Here is a 14,702-nt window from a genome sequence, read left to right on the forward strand (position 1 = left end):
GCCAGCCTCCCGAACCTGGCTACGCTGTCTGTCGTAAATAACCCACCGCTGAGGGGAAGGCACGCCGAGGAAAAATCTCCACAGAGAGGACTTTTAGAAAACAGGCCAAAAAAATGACTTTAGAATGATTTACACTAGATATGATAATTATATTCTAATTTTACAAATCTGTCTTCAGAAAGAGAGTTCAGAACCGTGTGCAGGTATGCTAAGAAATGATTAAGACATGCTCTGGGGGTCTTGGTTTTATTCTTTGAGATTATGTGTCACGGGGAGTAAAAAAGCTCCCAGCTGTCGCCATGAAAGCTCTTACAGTATAATAATCCCCCAAATCCTGTAATTATGCCAGCATACGCCGTGTACCTGAGCCTCAGCTTTGTGCTCGTCACCTCAAGGATCCCACTGACACAGACGCACAGCTTGGCGCGCATATATTCCCAAACCCGAGTGTGTTATTTTGCATAGGGAGAAAATCTTATTTTCGGAACATTTTAGGTGTTTTGAATTTCACGGTTACCCCTCTCAGGTATTAACCAAAGACAATCTCACAAGAAAAAAAAAAGCAGAATCCTAAATAAGGTGCTGTAAAATCTTAAATTCATTTGAGTGAATAAAATGTTTTCTTTATTTGGGACAACTTGATTTAGTTGTCTGTCGTATGCACAAATCCTGCGCACACACCTTAATTCCAGCCGACCTCAAAACAATAAATACCTGTAAAATAAAACAAAACAGATAAAGTTTGAGAAGAGATCAGGCTGTTAATCATTGTTAATCTAACCTTGAGTTCTATTCAAAATCTGAGCCATCTCTTTCTCTCTCTCTCAGAGTAATTAATATTAATAACAAAAATGGAAATGAGAGCAGTGGCGGCCATAAGTGAAGAACATGCTGGGTGCATTCAGTCAGGAGATTCATATATGAGCCCTTTCTCAGGAGAGGTGGGCTCCAAACAGGCGTGACGGCAGGGCATAGACCGCCATACACAGTGACAATTTTTCTAGATAATAGCCTATCACGCGGGATACAATTTAAATTAAAAAATGCAATTTTCACCTTGAAATGAACAAATGATTACAGTTTCTATACAAATTAAGGCATCCAGGCTGTGCCTCAGTACTGTGCCAAGGCCATGAAACCTGACATAATTACCATGAAATACATTTTCAAATATTTGTATTTTGTCCATCGCTTTAAAACATGCCACTCTGCCTTCTGCGGGTTTGTGATCTCACCTTCTGGGGGAAGTGTGGCAAAAAAGAGAGGAAGAAGAAGAGGAGAAAAAAAACGCCAGAGATGAAAAGCTCTTCAACAGGAGAGATAAAAATGGAGGGAAAAAAACAACCTCCCATACACACAGCAAATCGGCACGGCCTCGGCTCAGCAGCCCCCGGAGCTATCTCTAAAAGCCAAATTACAGCTCCTTATCTAAGGAATCATATCTAGCCGTTATCTTCTCCTGAGATTGGCTCGTCTCTCTCTTATGCCTTGCGCTCATCGCTAGAAATGCTATTTATTCGTGATTACAGACAGCCTTTGAATAAAAGATGTTTGTGTTTGAGATCCAAAGTTTTCGGCAGATTCTGAACTCCTCAGATTCTTCAGAGGGTATTGAAGGCAGAACACCTTATTTGGCCAGCCTTGCTAGGGGTGGTCTACTGCGGAGAGATGGATGAAAGTGTAGCCGATGGGAAATATGAGACAAGACCTCAAAACTTCTCTGACGCTTCATATCGCATATGCTTTCAGAGGGGATTCATACTGAGATGAGGTGTCGAATTGACTCTAAATGCAGAACCTTATACTTGAAATACACAGCGGCACCGAGTTCTGGCAGGTATTTCGTAAAAAGCTGCCAAAAGCTGCAAAGTTGGGCTGTAGAGTTTCTCTCGCTATCTAAACTCTAAAATGAGGGTCAGGCGGTGATGTAAGGGCCACAGACATTAAAACGGGCCTCTGCTGCATCTTCCTTATCAGGTCACAGGACACATCCCTGCACACACATCTTTAAGCCAGAGTAATTGAGCATCTCCAATCAGCCGTGCAGGCTTTGGAACTGTGGGAGGAAAACCAGACAGACACAGAGAGAACATGCAAACTTCACACACAACGTCCCCAAGCTGAGATTTACAACCCCGGAACTTTCGAAACATCAGCAAAAGTCAGAGATGTTTAATTAACACGAATCTACTGAGCTTTTCCTGGTTTTGTAGCTCTCCCGAGCAGAAATCATGCAGTGAAGCTCCCATAATAGCCAGGCTCCCTTGATTCTGATTGTTTTAACCTTGCTGTGGTTTATGTTTGTCCATCATTCCGAATCCATTGTTTTGTCTGATTTCACACTATTTCTTAGATTTTTCTGTCTTACCCTCAGGTGCTCAGGCTCAGAAATAATTGTTTGCATCGTATATATTTATTATTACATTATTTGTTTACTTATATTTATATATTTTATTTTCATCTCAGTGTTTCTGACTGCCCATATTAGTTTTTTTTTAAATGAAAAGTTACAGCGTTTAAAGAGATGTCGAGCTAGTTAGTTAGCTCCTTGAGGTAGCAGATAATTGGTGTTTTTTGTGATGCGATTTAGGGAAATGCAACTTCAAACAGCATTTACATAAGCATCTCCATCACCAAACAATCATTCTATGGCATCATTACATAAATCTCTTTGATCAGAGCCTCAGAAGCATATTTTTCTACATTTTACCCCCAGTGTTGTTAGAACATCCGATGAAATGTCCTTTTAGAGCGGCAGAGCCAGAAATGACTCTTGACCCCTTTAACAAATTCAAAGGCTTATTTTGAAGTGCTTAAGACTCCGACTCCAGTCAAAGATGTCTTCTTGAGAGGATGTTTTTTATTTTTATTTTTTAAAAATCCTCCCTGTTTCTTCATTTCTTACCTTCGCTCTCTGTCCATCTGTTGAAGTCTCTCAGCCAGGGAAGCACACATCAGATTTCAATAGTTGACCTCTTAATGCCGAGGTCAGTGCTGCAGCGGCAGCGATTTCACACTCAAGATGAAAGGGAAATGAACACTGAGGATACTGGGGGTGACATGGGGCCCTGACCAGGCCAGCCATTGCCACTCTGACCGCTTCACTGCACCGGACTGGGATCTGAGAGGAGCTGAGGAGGAGGTGCTCAGATTGAGGTTAGCCACCTGTGTAACAATAGTTTTCCAAGTCGCCCGCCTAAGATGGCCAAGCACTGATTGGTTTTCAGCTGCGTGGTTACCTCAAAGTGAACTGTCGTGTTATTATTGATTTCTGATGCGGCACAGGAAAAGCAGACGCTCAGTCCTTCGCATGTCTCCCAGAATTGGCAGGTCAAGAGAATCGATGTTCCATGTGACCAAAACCGAACTTCTCACCGTCTCAGTGAAGGCCTTCTTTTTCTCCCCTCCCTTCCTCCTCCCGGGGCCATTTGAAACATCTCCTGATGCTTAGTGTCAGACCTCCAGCTGGCCTGCCCGGTTACAAGTGCTCATTACTGCTGCATTTCTCTGAGGCCATTATTGAATGAAGACTGAGACAAGGCCAGCAGTGAATGGACAGTCTGGTCCCGCCGCCCCGAGGCTGGAGCTCCTCGGAGTAATGTACCGCCTAAGTACCTGTCAGCTTCATAAAGGAGGGAGTAGACTGTGTAAATGTGTGTGTAAATAGAGTGTCAGATCAGGACCTCAGGGAGCAGAGGTGGGAAGTGTGTGCGCACGTGTGTGTGTGTGTGTGTGTGTGTGTGTGTGCGTGTGTGTGGATGATCTTTTGTTCACTGAGGCATAATGTAAGTGAGTGCATGTGCTTGCGAGAGTCACAATAATGATCATTTAACCCTCCTCAGCATTCCCTAGAGCTCCATGTTTCCCTCTTTAATGCCATGATGCTCTGGGCTCTCCCCCAGCCCAGCCCACCCCTCACCCCCTCTCTCTCCCTCTCTTTCCCTCCCTCTCTCGCTCGCTCTCTCCCTCTCTGCTCCTCCTGGCTGGGCACAGTCGGGGTGCAGCTCCTTATTCATTCATGAGAGAAGCACCGGATAAATAAAAAGGTTCATTACTGTGCTAAAGTGTTACTAATGACATGTACCTGCCACTGAGCACCTCCGAAAATCTAATGTGACACACTAGAATGGAAAATCTATTCCGCCGCGCCGAGGCCTCCGATGGCGCCGGCGCACACTCTATGGAAATTTCTCTCCGCTTGCCCTCCATTTGTGTCTCCCTAAAACCAATATTTACAATCCCAGAGCTATTATGTCCTACTACGCCCTCTGTGCCTGCTGTTGTGACCTCCGCATTAGCTGAAAATTGGACTTTGCAAACTTAGCAGGGGAGGAGAGACTCTTCGCACAGATGAGAGGGGGCAGCACCAGGGGGGCTCAGCATGAGGGGAGCACCGCTTCTCAACACCTTGCTGCCCCTGAAGTGGTGGTGATAACAGCCAAATGCCGAACAGAATATGGGTGTTTACCGGGCCACTTTCTGTCATTTCCACTCCATCCAGGGAGATTTTAACTGTTTAATCATTAATCACCTTAGACGAAGCGCGAATAATAAAAGCTCAATTCTGAATCTTAATTTTTTTAAAAAACAAAAAACTAAATGATCCCTTGATTGCTTAGATAAGGGCTTAGATCAATGATAATGACTTTATATTTGTCATTTTAAAGCTAAACACAAAGACAAATGTGATTTTTAGATCAATGCAATCTATTTATGAAGACAGCAGACCTCACAAATGCATTTATCGAGATATAAGTCAACGTATTCACAGGTATAATGATGTAAAGTGAATGCAAAGCGAAATAAGCTGAGTCCAAGTTCTATAAGTCATAGTTGCGGAACCATGGTTGCGGCTCTTCCTCCTGCAGCTAAAAGGACCTGTTGAATCTTTAAATGTTTCAGTATCTAATCAAATCTGCTGCTGAATTCAGCTGATTAATTCGTACGGCGGCAAACGAAATGTTCTGCCTTGTTTGTCATGTTTGTCAAGGACTGCTGTCAGACGGGAGGGGAAAGAAACGGAAGGGAAGTTCACTTACTTATATAGTAGAATATCGCCATTATAATCAGATAATTCTATCTAATCCAGACACTGTAAAAGTCTCACTTTGGCCATTTTTACATCACCTCTTGGAAAACCTTTGTGTTCAACATCATATGATGGAAACTAGGAAGAAAAGAACCAAGTGTTCTTCCACTTATGCACCCATGTCAGCTGAGGCAGCCATGGCGGATAATAGCAGCTGGAATTAAAAGTCTCATAATGAAATGTTAAATGAGTTAAACGTTGAATGTTGTTATCAGCGACAGCCGTTTAATTATCCTCCTCCCTGATGCTGTGTACTGGCTCTATGAAGCACATTAGCCAAGTGGATGATTACATGCGCATGAGGAAGCTTCTCCATCAACCTGACTCAGCTGAGATGCATGATTATTTTCTCTCTGTATAGTCAAAATCAGATTTTTTCTTTAAAAGAATATTTTTCATTTTTGGTCTATTTGCATCATGAGCCACAGTTTTTCAATTTATGGGTCAATATCCGAAACTAGCGACTGATTGAACCCACATTTGTCGCACCATTTGTCCTTCAAAAGCCGGCTCAGCTGCTTATTCAGCAACCTGTTCAGTCTGTGATTGACTTTTCCCTCGGCGCCCCCGCAGCAGCTGAAGGTACCCGCCGCTTAAACCTGTTACTGTCAGCTTCTCACCTGGATCATAAGAGCTGCTGCTCGGAGCATGCAAACCAATATCCTGCTATTCTTCGCTCTGGATTCACAGCAATAGCTGCTCACAAAGAGCAGGCCAGACTGCGGCCCGTGTTATCTTATTGAGTTACCTGTAGCTAAGCTCTGAGCGGGCACACACAATGGCAGGCACTTAATGACAGCACAGGGCCTAACCCCTTGTCCTGGGCCTTTTCCTGAGCCTCATTTCCGTGCGGCGGCTGCCATTTCACAGCTGTTAGCCACAGACTCTCTTTGTCATGATTAAGGACAAATTAATAGATGCCTCCTGGTAATCAGCTTTCATTAGGGCTGTCAACCCGTCAGTGGCGCTCGCTCTGCCCCGGACACTGGGTGATCGCCTGCTAGTTGAGAGACACTGCCACTGCAGCCGCCGCCGCCGCCTCCCAGCTGCTGTATTTGTGTATTTGCTGTGGCTAAAGTGTGGGTAACCAGTGCATTAGCACGCTCCTTCGTGGCACAAGTGCTTGTAGTTGGTGCATTAACAGTTCTCGGTGTGGAGCTGCAAGATGGAGGTCATCTCGGAAATGACATAAAGAGCAGTCTTTCTGCTGGGTGTAATTGGCCCCAGCATGCTGAAAATGGACTGTGAAATGTAAGGGGGGGGGTCAAATAATTGATTTTCCCCTGAATGCAGAATCCAGGGCAGGGCTGTTTAGTGAGCAATTTACAAGAGCAGTTCAGCTCAGGCTGACTGGCATATCTGTTGAAAGTTCCCAGGGGCACAGGAAGAGATAACACACACCTGAGACCCTGGAGCAGATGGACAGCAGTCAGTGTGTGATGCAGAGGGCAGAGGCTCCACATCAAACTTACCTCCACACCAGTGCATATGCTGAGGACACACACACACACACACACACACACACACACACACACACACACACACACTCACTCTGAATGCTGGACTATTGTACAGTGAAATGGACTCTCACTTTGTCCACCTCTCTTTTGCTCTGTCCGTCTCTCTTCTCCTCCACTCTGTCTCTCTGCTGCATTTTTGGAATTGATGAAATAAACTCATCAGACTTCCAGCAAGTTTGGCATTGTGCAAGAGAGCTGAAGTCATTTCAGTATGTAGATTTTAGCCTTAAACCCATAACCGCGTTGCATGGTGCATGACCACCCCCACCTGCTGGAGAGAGAAGGCTGGGGTGTGCATGATGGGATAGCGACGTCTGTAAGACAGGATACGGCCTGGCCCTCTCAGCGTTTTTTCTCCCTTCTTCCTCTGCTGCAGCCCAAGGGAATTAAGACAAAAGTCTCATGTCAGATGGCATAATCTTGTGACAAAATAGCATGATATTTGGTGTGCCGAAACTGTGCCCAAACACATGCGCAAGCTAATTGAGACGAGCCATCTGCATGGGTAAATTGGTTTCACCTTCGATTCGCAGCGTTCCCTCAATAAAACGGTGAGTGAAGACTGTCACGACGCAGGACGTTTGTCATTTGAATTCACTGGGAACACAACGATCAGCTACTGTTGCTTTGTCCCTGAAAGACATTGATGTCAAAGATGTCGAGGAGCCATCTAGAGCTGGCATTTGTATGCCACACGTTCAGTTCTCCCGAGCGCTAAATTGCACAAAACAATCTTGAAGATCAATACCAGCATCACCACCCCACCACCACCACCAAATAAATAAATAACCCAAAAAAAAACCCCCAACAACAATGCACACAAATCTCCATCCTCACCCCATATTGTGTTGGGGAGGGCCCCTGTGTTTGCATGAAGGTAATTACAGTGGGATTTGATGTTGTGTTGTATCCAGAATTCTCCAGCTTTAGATCAGGCTCAGGGTGCTCCACCCCATTAATACTCCATATGGGGAACCCAGCTGTGATCAGAATTGGAAGAGCGGGAGGAGAAATCGATTTCATTTGCAGGATTATTGATGTAACCGAGATGCAGTTTGTATGAAACATAAAGTCTCATTTCAGAGGTTATGGATAAAACTAGATTGAGCGGCTGGTTGTTTGTTTTATTCAATGAAACATTACAGAAACAGAGAAGTCAATATATACACTCCCTCAGCCGCACTGCAGCAAGTTACGGAGTTTGGAATGATTGATAGATAGATAGATAGATAGATAGATAGATAGATAGATAGATAGATAGATAGATAGATAGATAGATAGATAGATAGATAGATAGATAGATAGATAGATAGATAGATAGATAGATAGATAGATAGATAGATAGATAGATAGATAGATAGATAGATAGATAGATAGATTACATTGTGTTTTATAGAGAATACATTTATTTGAAAAAAAACATTAAAACTTTAAACAAATCTGTTTATTACGCTGCAGGGGTTGCCGTCTGTTCTTTATGCCAGCATATAATTCCGGCATTTTACATCTTTCACTCGCTGCCAAACCTTCCCGTCCACCTGTTCCCGACATTTTTTACAAGGCTTTCATAAGTCAGGCCTGACGCGCAGGCGAGGTGATCGGCCATACATTAAAAACACCAGCAGACTTTCCCAGGGCTCGGATGGCCTGACAGCTGTATCTTTCAAGCGAACCCATCCCTCTTCCCTGTTATTCCTCCCTCTTTTCCTTCCTGCTCCGTGGCCAGTTTGAGCCCACAGTAGTTCCCACATGTATAACAGTAGCGTTCTGGGTGATGCCGAGCCAGACGGGATTTTTTTTTTTTTTTTCCTTCTTGGTTCTCAAAATTCCATTGGTGACAAGATGAAGGTCAAGATGAGGTAAAGTATTCACTGAATTATTTTTCTGGCTTGATTAGTCTATAAACACAATAAAACACCCTCTAGCAGGTGTGTGTCAAGTTATTCTTTTGTCATAAAATGTATTTTCCTATCATAAACCTGAAACGCGGAGGCCTTGTGGAGCAAATGTTCAGGGTCTTTCTTTTGATGGCCTGCGTAAATCAGCTTGCCTGTCACCTAGGGAAGTTTTATCACTGGACCAACTGGGCTGCAGCCTTTTTGTTAAAAATAAGAGAAGGAAATATTGCCTGCTCGCCATCCGCTTCTTTTCGCTGTTGACGCTCTTTGAAGGGTGCAGCAGGCTGTCACCGGCTCCCATAAGTATGTCATTCATTTTACACTTTACACAAGGACACACAAGCTGCGGCCCCCACCGTCAGTCCTCCCCTGAGCAACTCTGTTTACAGTGACAACAATTAGACGCTTAATAGTGGAGAATGTTGAGGATGATAAAGGAAATTGCAGAATTCCATCACAGAGCATTTGTATTTTGACAAGGGAGAAAGCTGAGCCAAGTAGGGGAAAAAAAGAGAGAACATGCCATGTTTGAGCAGTGTCTGTGAGGGGCCGGTGTTTTGATTTGTGCCTGTGAGGAGGGGGGGGGGGGGGGAGCGGGCCCCTGTCTGGAAGAAAGGGCCAAATCTCTGTTATGGAGCTTAGCTCTCCATCTATCCTAATAAAAAACACTTAAGCCAAACAGCCCTCTCCTGCTCTCCCAGCGTTGGATCCTGGGAGCTACCTGCAGGCCCTCCACAGAGCACTTTTAATAATGGCCCTCACCCCGAGCGGTGGGCTGTCCGTATCCCTGGCTCCCTGACAAAGGTCTACCATATGACAGGGAGGTGTGGTTTGGCTCCCTGCAGTGTCTGTTTTCAATAATGAGAAATTGTGCATTTTGGGGGTTTTTTTGCGACCTTTACCGGTTTCGCCTAACCCGGTTCCTTTTTGTTTATCTCTTCCCTGTTCGCTCCCCACCCCCCCATCCCGTTTCTCATGACGCCATTCTTTGATGGTGTTTATGAAAGCAGTTTGAAGTGGTTTCCATCCGCCGCCATAATCCCTGTTTCTGCTCCACACAGACCCCGATGTGAATAAGCGGGAACGTAATGAAAGACTTGTGCTTTCAATGGCGTAAAACCGGAATAAAAAGTGGCATTTTTTATTTGTTTTGCCTCGTGTTTGATTCTTGGTAATGCAGACAATCAACAGGGTAGAGGAGTTAAGTGCATTATAAATTACTGAGAGGGAGCCACCTCGCTCTTGGAGCTCATCCTGATGCTGCTGCTGCCACTTTGGGTTATGTGAGGAGTAAAGTACTTTAGCGGAGACCGTGGAGCTGCTCCACAGCTCTCCTTTGCATATCAAATAAACAGCAGGGCACGATGGCGGTGCCAACCAAGACAGCCGCGCTACGCAGAATGTACACAGCGCTGCACACGTCTGTAGAGGTGCCATTGAAGTCCCCTGAATACCTCGTATGATACAGATCATAGTGACATATTGTCTGAGACTGAAGTGGCTTGTGTGTGAATATGTATAAAGTCCTGATGATTCAGGCGCTCAGCTTTACCTTCAGGATGCCACTTTTGATTAGAAGCACTGCAGGTGAATATGGTAATGAAAATAAAGTGACTTGTTGGGATGAAGGGTACACAAGAGGGATTTCAAATTAAAAGCGTAAGGCTTGCATGTTTACAAATTACACCGCGTTGATAAAAGTATGCATTCAAACGGTCCGTGCCTTTATTCACAGCAAAAGAAGGAAAAAGAAAAGAAAAAGAGGATTTCCATGCTGAAAGGATGCTGTTTATAGCCCCCTATTCTGTGTGCTCAATCCGTAAGGTGAAGATCCATGACTTTTATTTTCAGGGGTCCAGCAAACAAACTGTTGTATGGATGTACTATTGATTTCACATTCACACGTCCGCTCTTTAAGAGACTATGGGATTGCCCATGAATCCCAAATCTGTGTGCTGCTCACAGTCTGTCAAGTTGACATCCACTCTCTTCTGTAAACTGGCGAGATTATTCACTCAACAGGATCGCTCCCCCTTTCATCCCGTGAACTACAGGCCAATCCGGCCGCTGACAGGCTGGTGATAGCATACAGATGGAAATGAAGGCGAGCGGGGAATGGTGCTGTTTGTCAAACACCGGGGAAAGCTTCTGGGTTAAAGGAGTAGCGGCTGATCTGCCAAACTGGGTCCTCCGCTTCACTTACTGGGAGATTTCAGCACTTGAAATCTGATACTTAACACAGTTATTCTGAGGGCCATATGGATGTCAGACGTATGATCTGAGTACCGTGGTTGTGTATGTTTTCAACGTGGCCACCCAGAAAAGGAGGAGAGCTATCAAAGCATTCAGGAATCCAGTGGCAAAAAGAAAACTTGAAAACAAAATATAACAACTAAAAACGCCCTGAAAACTTTCTCTGTCCTCATGAGAAAAGAGAAAATGGAGAAACACACTTTCATAGCTTTCATTGACTGTGTAATATATATTTTGAAAAAAATATAATTCCTGTCAAACTGGAAGCAACAACCATTGTCTCCTCCGGATCACAATTCACAGCCGCTTGAATGAGACCAATTTAAGCTCCTTTTAAGATAATGAAAATAAATATCAGCGTCGATTTCTTCTTTTTACTGCCCTGTCTTTCACTGTCTTATCAGCACACAGAGCATTTCTCTCTTTCTTAAGGGTCGAATGAAAGGTCTCTCTCTTCTCCTGAGAATCAAGGCGGAGAAGATGCCTGGTCCTGGACTGATTCATGTCGCACACACTGGTGGGATGTTATGCATGGATAATTGATTGTCGAAGCAGCATGGCCACCGTTGGATCTTGATGGTGCTGCCGAAATGTCACCTCACTGATGTTACAGTGGCACGATATTAAAAAGGCTGGTCTCAAAGGCTTCCATCCACGCACGCTTCTCTCCCACTGTGTCTGGGAGAGGCAGCGCTGTTTGTCAGGCTTCTATTTCAGAAGGACAGATCTTGCATTTGCAACCTTATCTGTGCAGGACAGTGCTCCCATTTCCAGAAGTGCATTGAACATTTCCAATCATGGGGGTTTATCATTCTGCTTTTAAAATGGAAATCAAAACTTTAAGGATGGTGAAGAGGGATGGAAAACCTGACATAATTGCACAGGACTTATTTATAGGTAGTTTGTCTTGTCTGAAAGCCTGAAAAATTACACTCCTAAGCTGCAACTTCGCCGTCAATAAAGAACCCATCATTGCTGTGGGAACGTTTTCATACCAATTCATACGACTTTGTGAAAGAAAAATCATTTGAAAACATTTCAAACTTCCCCAGATGATGCGGCAGGCGTTTATATAAAAACGCCGGAGATTAAGTGGGTAGAATCCAGTTAATTTCAGAGTGAGGACGGTGTAGGGAAAGCCGAGCAGGGACTGGTAAACTGCCTTAATCTGCAAAGGCACACGCAGGTAAAAATAGACTACACCTGCACGCCTTTTTGCCACCATAATACTGCAGAGGGAGACCATTCAGCATCCATTTCCATTACTGCGCGGTGGAAAAAGAATGTTCTACCACTGGTTTAACGGGGCAAGATTGGGTACATTGTTCAAAGATTGCAGCGTAAACTGTTGCCGTCATCCTGTTGCACAGTGATACCTGTGCAGGATGTTGCACCATGAATTTTTAAAGAATTCTTTTTCATTATGAGTTTTAAAAAAAATGCAGTTTATCCTCAGAAAGGGGAGGTGACATTTTGATGGTGATAATATAATGTTTACGTTAAGCATTTGGTGTCATTCAAGCGTTTGATTTTTTGAAAAGATGCTTTTTTTTCTGTGCACATCTCTGACACGCTGGCACAAAAGCAGGTTCCTCTTCTAGTAAAGTGTGGATGAACATGTTAGCGCTGCACTAACAGAACGTTGCGTCTCTCCTGCACAACAGCGCGTCGGTGCTGCTGTGTGAATCTTGGCTGGTGTGACAGAGGCGCATGCAAGCAGCAGAGAGAAGAACACCTAAAGCAGACAGAGGGGAACCGACTACAGGGAACCTGGAGAAAGGAGCATTAACAGCCACCGTATGTCGACATATTCTGGGGTCTCACGCGTAAATTTCATTACCCAACTCCCAAAATGGACCATCTAATAGATGTAAAGTGGCCTGAGACAGCTACCATGTGAAAAGCGAGCTGTCACGCTGGGGTTTTTTTCACGAAAAATGAGGGGTAGCAGCTGTTTGGTTCACCTGTCCGGTCCTGTACACGGCTCTCCATCAAACCAGAGGCTACTGTTCTCATGGGCCTGCACCCACAGACGGGTCCGCTCCCTGTAATCTCAGAGGTAACACTCCTACATAATCTGACAACATTTACAAGACCACAGTTCCATGTTTATCGTACTTGTACCATTACATGGTGTTCCGTTTGTATAAACCTCCTGGTTATAGTGGGAAAAATATATGAAATAAATCCATAAACTGCTATATTCTGGATGTAAAAGCACTTTCCTTTTCCCCCTGGTCTCTAAGTGGGCTGAATAAATTAAGAAAGCCACTTTCCTACTGGACTAGATTGTCATGTAGTCTAAACTAGGCACACAAGGTAATTTTCAAGCATTTTCTGGTTGGAGTTGTAACTTTCTGTTTACTGTGGGAAAGTCTTTAGCAGAAAAATATGCAGCGTATGTGATTGAATTAAATTAACTGTTTGCACATATGTTCCCTTGTTTAAAGGGGGAAAGTTACTACAGCTCTGCTTAAGCCTTGGATTATCTGTCTGCGTCCTCTGCCTCTTTAGCATCAATATGAATTCACCCACTCATAGTCTATCGCATATCCACAGAGCTCCCTGAGAGAGAGTGGACCTTAGGGAAGCCCAGGCACGGTGGTGGGGGGGTTCCGGCGAACAGGAGCACAGCTGAGCGGGGTTGCAGTTGAGCCCATGGGCATGGCCCTCTCGGTCTCTGGCAACCACTTTGCTAGGCACACAACACTAATCCTCCTTGTGTCTTTATTGCCCTCTGCACAGAGTAGCAGGCCAGGGCTGGGGGGTGGAGGGAGAGTGCATCGGGGGGGGGGGGGGTAGCGGTGGCGTTGGTGATACCGGCATCGCCGCAGGGCAATGTCAGCATCCCTATTCGAAGATAGGCAACATTGTATAACATTAAGGTATCTAGTAGAAACAAGCTGACAGCAAAATAGACTAAATAGCAATAAAGACAGTGAAATAGAAACAAAGTGTGTGAGTGTGTTTGTGTGTGTGTGTGTGTCTGTCTGTCGGGGGGGGGGGCAGAGCAGCGCCTGCATTAACGGCAGGCCTGAAGAACTGCTGTCTGCCTGGGCAAAGCATGGATGTGCTCGGTCCATGTGTAAACCGGGATCTCTGTGGATGAGTCTCGGGCTTTTAACAGACGCTGAGGCACAGGCCCGTTGCTTTATCTGGTTGGTAGCTTTGCAAGGAAAAGTTTCTGCTTCCTTCCTTGTGTTTTATTCTGTTTCTGAAACTATTTTTGCAAACACCCACAAAGGTCCAGCTCAAAGTTGGCTCACTCTACTGGCGCCACCGTGTGTCTGAGTGCGGCTGCGGCCTGCAGGCGCACAGGTGCATGAAATTCAATGTCACCTTCCACCCCCCCACCCCCCTCCCTGAATACCCCCTCCCCCCTACTGTCCACCCCCAGCTGTCACCTGAGCTCTTGGCAGCATCAAGTAATAGCATCAAGATGCAATCAAGATTATATGCTTGTCCTTCATCCCACGTGCGCACTGTCATATGTGACACACACTGGATAAAATCTGTGCAAAAAAGGAGAGATAAAATGCTTCTAAATGTTAATTAGGGTTGTATTTTTAAACTGCGTTGATGCAAAGCATTAAAACTGCCACTGGATTACTGGTTAGAGGTAATTGGGTTAAATATAGTAGTGAATCTATAAAAAAAATACATAATCTCGCACTGCAAAGTATTTTTAAAGCAGTTTGTATCATTCTTTCTCACTGGAGGATTTTTTCTAATGCAGCTGTGGGCCTGTATCTCAGCTGAACACAACCGCTGCTTGTAAGTGACATCCAAATTAGTAGTCTATTTCCATGTTTACACTGCTCCACATTCTTTGCGATTGTAACAGGATTACTTGGCGACAAATGTTAATTTGCAGAATTCCCTCATTTCAGTTTGAGGATTTTCTTTTCTTTCCGTTGCTGTCTTATATTAAAGAAGAAGAAG

This window comes from Takifugu rubripes, chromosome 19 (assembly GCF_901000725.2).
Source record: "Takifugu rubripes chromosome 19, fTakRub1.2, whole genome shotgun sequence".
Lineage (NCBI taxonomy): Eukaryota > Metazoa > Chordata > Actinopteri > Tetraodontiformes > Tetraodontidae > Takifugu > Takifugu rubripes.